Genomic DNA, 13,105 nt, shown 5'->3' with positions numbered 1-13,105 from the left:
ACGCTGGATAACTACCCAGGCAAAAGGGGCCACTTCCCTGGGATCTTCCCCATAAAATGAGAAATCTGCCCAGCCCAGGTCCATGCTCTCTGACTCCTCTGGACTCTGCCTTGGCAAATTTCCAGGAGTCGGATCCCCTCGCAGAGCCCTGGACTATTGGCCCCAGGGCAGATGGAGAGGCGGGCATACCCACCTCCAGACCCAAGAGGTAGTCAATACATAGCTTGCAAGGAATAGGGCACGTGGACACGTTACAGCCAAGAGCCTAGGAGATGGGGAGGAGGAGGCAGACTGCAGGACAGGGACGAGGTGACAGAAGGCCAGTCCTCCCTTTGCCACTATATTCTAGAACAAAACCAAAAAATCTGAGAATTCTTTTTTTAATTTTTTAATGTTTATTTTTGAGATAGAGACAGAGCATGAGTGGGGGAAGGGCAGAGAGCAAGAGAGAGACATAGAATCCGAAGCAGGCTCCAGGCTCCGAGCTGTCAGCACAGAGCTCGACACGGGGCTCGAACTCACAAACCGCGAGATCATGACCTGAGCTGAAGTCGAACACTTAACCGACTAAGCCATCCAGGCACCCCTGAGAATTCTTTTTTTAATTTTTAATGTTTACTTATCTTTGAGACAGAGAGAGACAGAGACAGAGTGCGAGCAGGGAAGGGGCAGCGAGGGAGGGAGACACAGAATCCAAAGCAGGCTCCAAGTTCCGAGCTGCCAGCACAGAGTGGGATGCAGGGCTCAAACTCTTGAACCGTGAGGTCATGACCTGAGCCGAAGTCAGACGCTTAACTGACTGAGCCTCCCAAGCACCCCGAAAAACTGAGAATTCTAAATGGTCATCCGTCACCTTATAAAGTTGTATCGGTCAAATTATGAGGTAAGAGCATATTTTACCTAACAGCGGATCCGCCGCATTTAAGTATGTAGAAACACAATGAGTGAGCTTCCATTTGTATTCTTATACCCATAAGGGTTAGGGCTGGGCCTGTTTCCACATCTCATTTCCAATAATGGGTCTCCAGCTCCAATCTTCATTATAACGCATCAAACAAGGATTATTATGCCAGTAGTGCGGAGGTGGTAACAGTAAAAGGAGCATAAACAGTATCTCTCACTGAAAGTCCTGGCACCATACTGGCATCTAATCGATACTCAACTCGTCCACGCTCTTCGTGTTACTTACAACCCCACTGGCTATTACATCTGCATAGTTTTACATTTTTATCCATGAATTGAAAGTCACAGAGCAGCAGCAGGATTCTAACCAACGTCTTTCGGAATTAAAAGGCCAGGTTCTTCACTCTATCTACTTCCTTTCAGATGATCAAGAGAAGTTTACCTTGCTTGACTCACTCCCTGCTCATCCACACACATCTGCCAGATTAATCTCCCTAAAGCACCATTTTCACCTTCACGTTTGAGCCACGGTAAAAGTAAACGCTGGTTGGTTACGCCCTGTCCGGTTAAGTTCCAAATCCTTCGCCCGATTTTCCATTCCACTCTATCTGCTTCGTTATTTCCCAAGAAATTCTTCACACCAAGATAATCTGCCTCTACCTCTAGCACGTGCTTAACTCCTTCCTCACGGCAATACACCCATACACCCTTCAAGATCCATCTCATGTCTACCCTCCTTCCGGAAGACTTCTCTAAAATTATTCCAGACCGGAACCTTGTCTCCATTTTTCTGAGTCACCATAGTACTGATGGTCTCGAATCAGTCCACAGGTAACTAAGCTGTGTGCTCGTCATGGGGGGAACCACAAAGGACAGGGCTCTTTATAGACTTCAAATCGCTTCATGGAGTTATTCTCGTTGGAAGGCAGCACAGGAGAGACGGGTAAAGTGCCTCCAAAGGCAGAGCACCCGGCTAAAAATCTGCTTTGATCACACATTAGCATGGACGTTGGTGTTAACTTGCAAAGTAAAGTAATTAAAACCAGTTCTTTTATAGTAAGCAGATTTTTTGGTCCTGGAACCCACTTAGATCTTAAATTTTTTTTGAGACCCCCAAAGAACTTTTGTTTCTGTGTGTTCTGTCTGGTGGGGCACCGATAAATGTCTGTCAGCTCCCCCTTCCGACCCCTCAAAAGAGCCAGATTTGTAGCTTTTGCTCATTTCCATAGTGTAAATACTCCCAACATGACTCATTTCAAGCTAGCAATGTAACATCTGAATGTGGAATGCGGAGTTAAGAGGAGATGGGCAATGTTGACTCTCTCCAGCTAGTAATAACAAGCTTTGGTACGTCACCAGCTATGTCTATCCAGTCAGTATATTAGAAAATAAAGTAGAAAAGCAGTATTAATTTGAAAATGACAATAAAACCATTACATCTTAACATAAACATATGTTTATGAAGTATACCTAAATTTTCCCAAAGAAAAAAAACATTAATGCATTAATGAGAACAGTGGCATTGTTTTCTGGTTTTTTTTTTTTTTAATTTTTTTTTAATGTTTATTTTTGAGACAGAGAGAGACAGAGCATGAATGGGGGAGGGGCAGAGAGAGAGGGAGACACAGAATCGGAAGCAGGCTCCAGGCTCCGAGCCATCAGCCCAGAGCCTGACGCGGGGCTCGAACTCACGAACCGTGAGATCGTGACCTGAGCTGAAGTCGGACGCTCAACCGACTGAGCCACCCAGGCGCCCCTGTTTTCTGTTTTTATAAATTTCTTTTAACGTCTTGCTCAATAGAAGACAACTGGCTTCCCAGGGCACCTCTCTGACTGCAGGTCAGGTCATGATCTCATGGTTTGTGAGTTTGAGCCCTGCCTCAGGCTCTCTGCTGTCAACATGGAGCCCGCTTCAGGTCCTCTGTCGTCTCCCACCCCCCACCATCTCTGCCCCTCCCCTGCTTACACTCTCTCTTTCTCTCTCTCTCTGAAAAATAAAAACATTAAAATAAAAAACTAAAAAACTAAACAAGAAGACGATTGGCTTCTCACGTAGACTTCTCTACTCAATCTGCTGTCTGGGTTGAGTGTATTAAGAAAATGCAGCCTCACATCCACATGGTTTTAAGAGGAAGGACCTCCTGGGGTTGGTGACCCTAGGCGTCCTCTGTTCACATGTAGAGCAGCATTTATGTACAGTATACAGTTTGCATAAAACACGTTCATGTGAAAAGACCTTACCAGTAGTGAGAGTTTAGACTAGTCTTGCAGTTTAGTTTTTCTCACCTAGCAATTATCTCCACATGAGTAATTCTAACTTGAGACTGTACTGAAAAGCAAGTGTATGCTATTCCATACCTATGTGTGTATATTTACATACACATGTATATAAATGTGTACGTACACATACTATAGCTCCCCAATTCAACAACTCAAAGCAGTAAGAATATCAAGGGGAAAAAAAAGATAACATGAAAAAGAGCAAGTGAAACGTCTTCATTTGTAGGAGAAAAACTTTTATGCAAAGAGAGTATTTATGAAGCTAATGTATGAATCTTCACTGAGCTGGACATAATATTCAATTAAACATAAAAGGTACAATTATGTTCTACATTTTTACAAGTGGACAATTGTACCTTATGTACAAGATAAGTCAGAGTTACATATTCGTGGATGTCAAAAAACCGGCTTCTGTCAGAACAGAATTGTATTTCATTTGGCTCTGAAATTTAAAACCTGAAGATGATCTCATGGCTCATGAGTTCGAGCCCTGTATCATGAGTTCGAGCCTTGTGTCAGGCTCTGCACTGACAGCATGGAGCTTGCTTGGGATTCTCTCTCCCCCTCTCTGCCCCTTCTCTGCTCTGTCTCTGAAAAGAAATAGAACTTAAAAAAACAAAACAAAACAAAAAACAATATAAGCACATAAATCATGCTCAGGAAAAAAAAATTCATTGTTTTAAAATCACCAAACTACCAGTAACAGCTGGTGGTTTTGTCTAAAAGACTGTAGCTGTGTAGGGATGCCTGGGTGCCTCAGTCGGTTAGGTGTCCAACTTCAGCTCAGGTCATGATCTCACGGTTCATGGGTTTGAGCCCACATCGGGCTCCGTGCCGACAGCCTGCTTCAGATTCTGTGTCTCTGCAACTCTCGGCCCCTCCCGTGCTCACACTCTGTGTCTGTCTCTCGATAATAAATAAACATTAAAAAAAAATAAAATAAAAAGACTGTAGCTGTGTACCCTTAAGTGCTATTTTCCCCTGCCTCTAAGTATCACAGTCGCTCAGTATTCTCCCTCTTAAAATATCAAGGCAACATTAAGCATTAAGCACGTTCTGTTCCGCCTCCTCTCCTTAAGCTAAGGCTGAAATTACCTTCTTCAAAGAATTGAAATAGGATAGCCATTGCCTAAACCAGTTTAATCCCACTAGCTACTTCAAACCATTATATTTCAAAGCCACTTCTATTCTTCTGAAAATACTATCTTCTCATTATATTAAATGCCTTACGGTCTCTTTAGCAACAACAGTATACGTGAAAACTTAAACTCGATTTTATAAATCAATGGGGAGCACGTTGAACATTTTTTAGGGCTAGACCAAAAAGGAGTAATCGGGTGTTTATGGGACTCCACTGTTGCCTTCTCAACAGAAGCTGATACTCATTTTCAGGTCTCCTAGATCAACAACGTCAAGTGTTAACACAAGCTTGGGCACTTGTGTGTGCTCTTACAGTTCTTTACACGCAAGAAGAACTTGAAGAGAGGCTTAAATGTTTACAGGATGTAACGATCGCTGTACATATTTACCAAGATAAAGAAACGTGCTCTATTCTTTAAATTCTACCTTTTGTGCGGGGAATAAGTATTTCATCTGTCCGGACGGACATACTGTTCCTATCAGTTGCTGCTCTTGCCACCTTTAAAGGTCACGTCCCCAGATCTGACTCTGTGAAAAGGGGTCGCTCCATAAAAGTTTTAAAAAACCCTCTCTACTGACCAATACTGGAAATGACTTAGCAAAATACACAGCGCATCGTAGCTCTCTTTGAAAACAATTTTGTTTCTAATTATATCCAGTTCCATGTTACTATTTTCAGCAGCCACCCTCTTCTGCAAAACCTTCCTCCTACCCTACCAGAGACTGAGCTACTGACCATCCACACTGGGATTGCAAATTCCAGATTGTCGTGCTAACTTAGCTCATTTTGTCTTCCGCTTTTTCATTACAACCCAACTGAATAGGCAATATCTCCATACTTACATTAAAAAATATGAGATCAAAGTAGTGAAGGGATAAGTTTAAGGATAATTACCTATCAAATGACTAAACGGGAACTTGAACTCAGGTCTCTTCTACCCAAAAGACTAGGACTCACGCCTCTGCCTAACAATTTTGCAAGCTGACGGTCCTCACACGATACGCATCAGGTATTTACATTTTGTAAGGTAGGGACGCAAGGAGTCATGGATATATGTGTGTGTAGAATAGGCATGTGATTGTCTCACGTGGTACAGTTTGGGTCTTTGTGGAAATTTTACAGTTCCGTGCAAGCACTCCGACAGCCTTCTCCTAATATTGTGACGGTCCTCACAAACTTCCATATTCAAGATTAGCTGGGGCAGGTGATCTTCCCACAAGCCAGCTTCACAACGAACCTGTGTTTGTGTCCTCAAGAGTGAGCTGTGAGCTCACACTCAAGAGACGGAACTACAGTGCATCAGCAGGCTTCACCATGCAAAAGACAGGGGCACAGTTACAAATGGTCAGATGGTGTAGCAGGCTCAACTACAATTCAGAATCACTGAGAGGACGGTTCTAGAAAGTGCTATGCGGTCGCTATGCAAAATACGGATGCCACAATGTCAAGTGGCAGTAAAACTTCAGAAATATCATGGAAGGTAACCACGGCCACATGGTGATTGTTTTCTCTAGAAAAACAAACAATTCCATCTTGTGAAAGTAATGCCTAAATTCTAGTGTGAAACTCACTGGGACTCTACTGGCTTACTAAGGGGTAAAAATATTAAAACTATTTCAGAAATTAGGGGCGCCTGGGTGGCTCAAGCTGCGTAAGCGTCCAACTTCGGCTCAGGTCACGATCTCACAGTTCGTGGGTTCCAACCCCATGTTGGGCTCTGTACTGACAGCTCGGAGCCTGGAGCCTGCTTCGGATTCTGCCTCCCTCTCTCTCTGCCCCTCCCCACTCGTGCTCGCTCTCTCTCTCTCTCTCTCTCTCTCTCAAAAATAAACATAAACTAAAAAAGTTTTTGTAGCATTTCAGAAATTAATAATCGTGTGCTAAAACTTCCAAAAGTTTGGTTCTGCCTGCTAAAGGTAGTATTTACACTGGATTGGAATAATAATTCATCGGTTAGCAGAAAAAAGCCTCCAAGCTGATCCCTGGATCTCTGATGCCTCACAAGAAGATCCTCTCTACTGGGAAGCTAGTGCGACGTCAGGTGGGGGCATTAAAATATCCTGATGGGAAAATGCCAATGCGGGTAAACTATTATAGAAATGCAAAAGAGCACGCCACACTCAACCACTGATAAACATCTCTACCTAAAGCAAATTTACTGTTTAAAAAAGAAATAGTTTGTGTACGACGTGCTTGGTTCCACGCCATGCGCTCGCTTAAGAGGTTGATTCTACCTTTAGCTGAAGCTGTGTATTTTCTCATCTGTTTAGGGCAGCTGTCAAGTAATGAGAGTAAGCGGTGCCATTTTAATAAGGAAGTCTTTTAATGAAATATAATAGGTCACAAATACCTAATTTCTGCTCTTTACTGTAATTGCCAGTCTTTACTCTAACTGCCACTTTAACAATCTTTTCCAAACGCTGCCACAAAAGGTGAACAAATCAAGGGTATTAGCGTGTGTGTATATTTACAGCTTCTTGCTGTCAAAGGCTGTGTGGCCCCATGAGGATCTGTTTCTTTTGATGGAGGCATCCTGTTCCAGGCTATGAACGCATCTGAATTAATCTCTTTTTCATGGCTACATAAGCAAACGCACACTCAAGAATACACAGGAGAAATGCTGACAAAGTTATAGCACAGTATTACGCCTTCAGGAATATCACAGACACTTTTCCCGTCATTGTGGGGGACTGTACATGTTGCCACTTCATTCTTCTTCGGTAAATCCTCTGCTCCGTCAGCTATTAATTCACAATTTCAAAAAACACTGTTTATGTATAGTTCAAATGGCGTCTTTATAAGGTAAATTTTCAGTTCTCACGAGCATCAGGTTTATGTGCACATGCACTTAAACTACAAACAAAACTCCGAGAGCTGGCTACAAAAATTAATACAGCAGATCTCAAAGACAGAAAACACAACTCTGATTCTGATTTTTAAAAAGCATATTCGTTGTAGCTGTTTTACCACAGCTCCATTTTAAGTTTATGGTTAAAGCGTCTTCGAGAACATAATTCCCTGGAAACTTCGTTACGTGATAATCCTTTCCTCTTTTTATTTTGAGCATCCTGTTTCTTTAACCAGTATCGTTCTGAATTTGGTAGCAGTCTTACTCCTTTAGTGTCAGAAGGCCTGGGCACAAACGGTAGCGGTTTTATATGAAGTTTGCCCAGGTTTGAAAGGGTAGGCTTCCCTGAATCGGACTAGCTCACTGTGAAAAGAAAACCATGACAACTGTTTGCACCTCTCGCTTTATTATTACATCCGGCCTGGTCACTCTTAGAAATTCAGTCTATTATGGTTGCTAGGAGGCTGTTGCTGTGCAACGTAGAAGGGTATGCTGTGCTGTCAGGCTAAGGAGTGCTGATAAACCTGTAGGCTTCCCTCTCGGAGTCTGACCAGTGTGCTTAAAGGGCTTAACACTTTTCAAGAGTGACCGGCCCACAATTCAAGACACATCCTACTAAAAACAAGTCACACTGAGAGATTTCTCACAAAGGAACAAAACGCTAAACATACACAAATATTCAAAATGTATCCTCAGAATCCCTAACTAATTTGGTAAAACAAACAAAGAACAGATTATGGTCTACATTTCAATTATACCACCTACTATCCCCAAGCTTTTATTTCCATATAGTCCCCTAAAAGGTTATAATGGACATAAATGAACAGAGAAAGTTTCAGGGGGGATAAAAAAGCAGTACTAAGTACCTTCAACTTTGATTTAAAAGTATCTCGTACTTATATAAATTCCATTAATGGAAAAACAAACTAAACCTAGGAATCCAAAAGTACTTAAGTTAGCAAAAAACTAAACAGCATTCTCCCCACATCCCCAGGGCCACAAAAAAAATGAAAATAACAACAAAAAAAATAGAGAAAATGAAGAAGTTCCAAATTTCATTTTATTATAAAAACAGAGAATTTTTTTCACTCCTTTGCTCAGTAATGACTTTATATTAATTCTAAACCTATCGCAGGCATATTCTAGAACTTTAAAGATTAACAAATAAGTTATTCACAGAATTTCACTACAAATAGATGGCATTACTTGAATGTAAATGAGAAGAAAAAAGTCTATCAATAAAACACTGCTAACAAATTGTGTAAAAAGGAATTTGAGAAGTGGGCAGCGGGTAAGAGAGGACTTCTAGCTACTTGAAAAGAAGAAATTTTTTGACTTTTATTTACTTATATTTGATAGGCCTTTTTCATAAAGTATTCGGAGACAAATAGATGAAGCTGGTTTACCATAAAATACCAAAGACCATAAAGATAAATACAAATAATATAACTTTACAATAATCGTCTTAACTATAAAAATATTTCTAACATTTTCTAAGGATATTTTGGCTATACAAATACTGCCTACAACCTCTTTAAGTTAAAAACAGATTTTTTTTGTTAAAGTCAGGCAACATCTTCCCTATAGCCATCGCAATATTTATTCCTTCTATCTAACTACTCTGAACTGGGAACGCTTTTTAAAATAGTGTCAGCTGCACTACCATATTCTTTTTTAAAGAGCCTTGTATACCTGTCCTTCAAGAGTTGTTTCTATTTCTTCTTCTCATTACACACTCTGGGAAGCAGAGTAAAGGAATTTAAGTATTTTTTCTAAAGTACCAAGAAACAACAAACAGAGGAATGCAGAACACTATCCAAAAAAGAAAGACAAAGAATCCAATAATAAAGGAGAGCTGATGCAGGCCAGGAGGTGGGAAGGCCAGCATCTGACGGAAGAACAGAGACCAAGGCAGGAAGATAAAGGCTTGGCTAAGAAGGTTTAGAACTGCAACAGCCTAAATGTAAAGCCAAGCAGAGCAGAACAGAACAAATGGGAGGAAAGGGGGCAGAAAGGATGAGACAAGAGTGTGTTAGAAAGAGAGCACGTGAAAGAAAATCTGCAGAAAGAAACGGGGACTCATTTCACACGTGGAAAAAAGAAACATATGAAAGTTTTATGTTCAATAACATCACTTTCCTTGATCCATCTTTAATTCTTAAGAGGGCATGCGTGCAACAACTCAGAAAACGTTCTTAAAGATGCAGTGATATCAATAACATTTATGATGTAAAAGCCAAGTGAGGAGTTGAAGACTCACGTTTACAATGAAGGAATTTGAACACTTTGGATTCTCATTTAGGATAAGAAAAATTTAACTTAATTCTAAAGCTGCAGGACCTAATCTACGAAAATGTTTCTGAAAGTAACAAAAATGGACTTTTCCCAAGAAGAACAAAACCTTAAAACACACACACACACACACACACACACACACACACACACACACACAGGGTATTTAATTTAATGAGGTTATTAAAGCCAGATTCTACTCAGGAGTTCTACTGTTCACAGGGTATATGTGGACAGATGTGTACATTTTTAAAGCAGTTACTTAAGAGTTGGTCAGCTGCTAGTCAAGAGTATTTAAACCATACTGGACAAATCTGCTCTGAAGGAATCCAAGTTCTAAACTGGCTACATTAACACTTAGGATCCTGTCAGGCACTATTAACTAAAATGCAATGGGGCAAAATAAGGAATAAAAATTTTTTAAAGGAGAATGGATATCCCATAGCAGAAGTGTTGTTGGCAAGAGCCTTCTGGTACTTACTGGTTTCTCATGTCTTTAAAATCACAAAGCCACAATAATTAGAAAGTGTGGCATACTTAAAAGCAACCATAGGAGTATGTAACTATAGAGAATAACATACTCATCCATGGAATTAAGCCTCGTTTTTGCACGCAGCAGTTTTCTACAATTTGTAATACGCTATCATATTTGATTCATCTCCCTATACCCACCTTCAAAAAAAAAAAATCAAAGATCCTTCATAAATGTTGGCTATTTATTGAATCCTGAATTTTAAATTTCATAAACTTTTTGTCAAAAAATTGTAGCTTCTCTGATAAATCACATAATCAGGGTAGGTCACCAATGAATTACAGGTTATAATTCTTTTCTGTGTCATATTTTACCAATTATAAAAAGAAATCACAATGACAGCCATTAAAGATCACATTATTGCTCCTTCTTGCTGACAGATTAACCAAAATACATTTTTTTTAAAATATTTTTTAACGTTTATTTATTTTTGAGACAGAGAGAAACAGAGCATGAACAGGGGAGGGTCAGAGAGAGAGGGAGACACAGAATCGGAAGCAGGCTCCAGGCTCTGAGCTGTCCGCACAGAGCCCGACACGGGGCTCAAACTCACGGACCGTGAGATCATGACCTGAGCCGAAGTCAGACACTTAACCGACCAAGCCACCCAGGCGCCCCATCCAAGATACATTTTTATATGATTCCTATAATTTCTTTGCCAAAGTCAAAAGGATATCAATATACAAAGGAAGCAGTTTTTTTTCATTTTTTAAGTATTTAAAAAAAATTTTTTTTACATTTATTTTTGAGAGAATGAGACAGAGCACAAGCAGGGGAGGGGCAGAGAGAGAAGGAGACACAGAATCTGAAGGAGGCTCCAGGCTCCGAGCAAGCATTCAGCACAGAGCCCAACGCAGGGCTCAAACCCACAAACTGTGAGATCACGACCTGGACCAGAGTCGGACGTTCAACCGACTGAGCCACCCTGGCGCCCCTAAATATTTTTATTGTATTCATTTTTGAGAGAGAGACAGAGCACAAGTGGGGGAGTGGCAGAGACAGAGAGACACAGAATCCGAAGCAGGCCCTACGCAGGGTTCGAACTCACAAACCAGGAGATCATGACCTGAGCCGAAGTCAGATGTTTAACTGTTTAACTGACTGAGCCACCCAGGCACCCCAGCAGTTTTTTAATATTAAAATTTATAAAAGGAATGTGATACAAACATCTGACTAGAAATCCAAAACATATTTTAAAACTTCTTAAAAACCACGTTCACTTTGTACCTATTGCAACTCACATTTATACATTCAAAAATTTGAAAGAAGGTATTAAGCCAACTGAAAAAAAAAAAAAGGTACAATACTGGATCAATCAATTTCTGAAATGCCTAATCGGGCATACTGAAAAAGGTACCTCAAAATACATTCTATAAATCCGAGGGACAGTTTCAGTTACATCACATTGTAAATGCCAAAAACATCAAAGATACATATTTCACACTTTTTTTGTGATAGCAGATACACAAAATACCGTTAGAAAACTTAAATAGAAACAAACCATCTTCATAAAGGGATAAATGTTATTCTCTCACAGAACACTAGCAAAATTCTGCACAGCAAAGGAAACAATCAACAAAACTAAAAGGCAACCCATGGAATGGGAAAAGATATTTGCAAATGACATATCGGACAAAGGGCTAGTATCCAAAACCTATAAAGAGCTCACCAAACTCCACACCCAAAAAACAAATAATCCAGTGAAGAAATGGGCAGAAGACATGAATAGACACTTCTCTAAAGAGGACATCCAGATGGCCAACAGGCACATGAGAAGACGCTCAACGTCGCTCCTCATCAGGGAAATACAAATCAAAACCACACTCATATCACCTCACGCCAGTCAGAGTGGCCAAAATGAACAAATCAGGAGACTATAGATGCTGGCGAGGATGTGGAGAAACGGGAACCTTCTTGCACTGTTGGTGGGAATGCAAACTGGTGCAGCTGCTCTGGAAAACAGTGTGGAGGTTCCTCAAAAAATTAAAAATAGACCTACCCTATTACCTAGCAGTAGCACTGCTAGGAATTTACCCAAGGGATATAGGAGTACTGATGCATAGGGGTGCTTGTACCCCAATGTTTATAGCAGCACTCTCAACAATAGCCAAATTATGGAAAGAGCCCAAATGTCCATCAACGGATGAATGGATAAAGAAATTGTGGTTTATATACACAATGGAGTACTACATGGCAATGAGAAAGAATGAAATATGGCCTTTTGTAGTAATGTGGATGGAACTGGAGAGTGTTAGGCTAAGTGAAATAAGCCATACAGAGAAAGACAGATACCATATGTTTTCACTCTTATGTGGATCCTGAGAAACTTAACAGAGGACCATGGGGGAGGGGAAGGAAAAAAAAAAAAGAGGTTAGAGTGGAAGAGAGCCAAAGCATAAGAGACTCTTAAAAACTGAGAACAAACTGAGGGTTAATGGGGGGTCGGAGGGAAGGGAGGGTGGGTAATGGGTATTGAGGAGGGCACCTGTTGGGATGAGCACTGGGTGTTGTATGGAAACCAATTTGACAATAAATTTCATATAAAAAAATTAAATTAATTAATTAATTTAAAAAAAAAAAAAAAGAACACTAGCGAAGTGTCTTTGTGGAGCCTGTACTAAACCGGAAGCTTTAGATTTAATTCCAACTCAAAATCTGAGACCATAAATATGAAAGGTCACTTTTTAGAATTTTAAGTGACATTTGTCTAGAAAGTCCCCTTTATTCTCTTTGTGATTATTTGTGCATCCCTCCATCCCTCCATCCACGGGACCGGGGGCAGGCGGGGGTGACACAACATGGCAGAGCAGAGGAAGAGACTGGTAATCTGAGCACTAAGCATCAGTCTCTTTCCACACTGGTTCTCCTTCCACAGGTAACAAGTGAGGGAAACAGTGACAGGGTCAGGGGGAGCGAAGACGCAAGTAAGGGAAACAGTGATGGGGTAGAGGGGAGTGAAGAGGTAGGTAAGGGAAACAGTGACGGGGTAGGGGGGAGTGAAGAGGTAGGTAAAGGAAACCGTGACGGGGTAGGGGGGAGTGAAGAAGTAAGTAAGGGAAACTGACGGGGTAGGGGGGAGTGAAGAGGTAGGTAAGGGAAACTGACAGGG

The 13,105-nt window shown here is 40.9% G+C and overlaps 1 protein-coding gene across 8 annotated transcripts in view; it reads right to left on the bottom strand.

Annotated features, from left to right (window-relative positions):
* The window catches only part of RFX3 (regulatory factor X3), a 286,010-nt gene that overhangs the window by 249,873 nt on the left and 23,032 nt on the right, over positions 1-13,105 (bottom strand). The window contains exon 1 of one of the 8 annotated variants that reach the window (XM_049633007.1): positions 194-13,085. The exons of the other annotated variants lie outside the window; for them this stretch is intronic. The gene's annotated coding sequence lies outside the window, so the exon portion shown is untranslated. Of the gene's footprint in view, positions 1-193; positions 13,086-13,105 lie in introns of those variants that run through there. 8 annotated transcript variants of the gene reach the window in all.

This window comes from Panthera uncia, chromosome D4 (assembly GCF_023721935.1).
Source record: "Panthera uncia isolate 11264 chromosome D4, Puncia_PCG_1.0, whole genome shotgun sequence".
Classification (NCBI taxonomy): Eukaryota; Metazoa; Chordata; class Mammalia; order Carnivora; family Felidae; genus Panthera; species Panthera uncia.
This window is presented reverse-complemented; position numbering and strand designations above follow the sequence as displayed.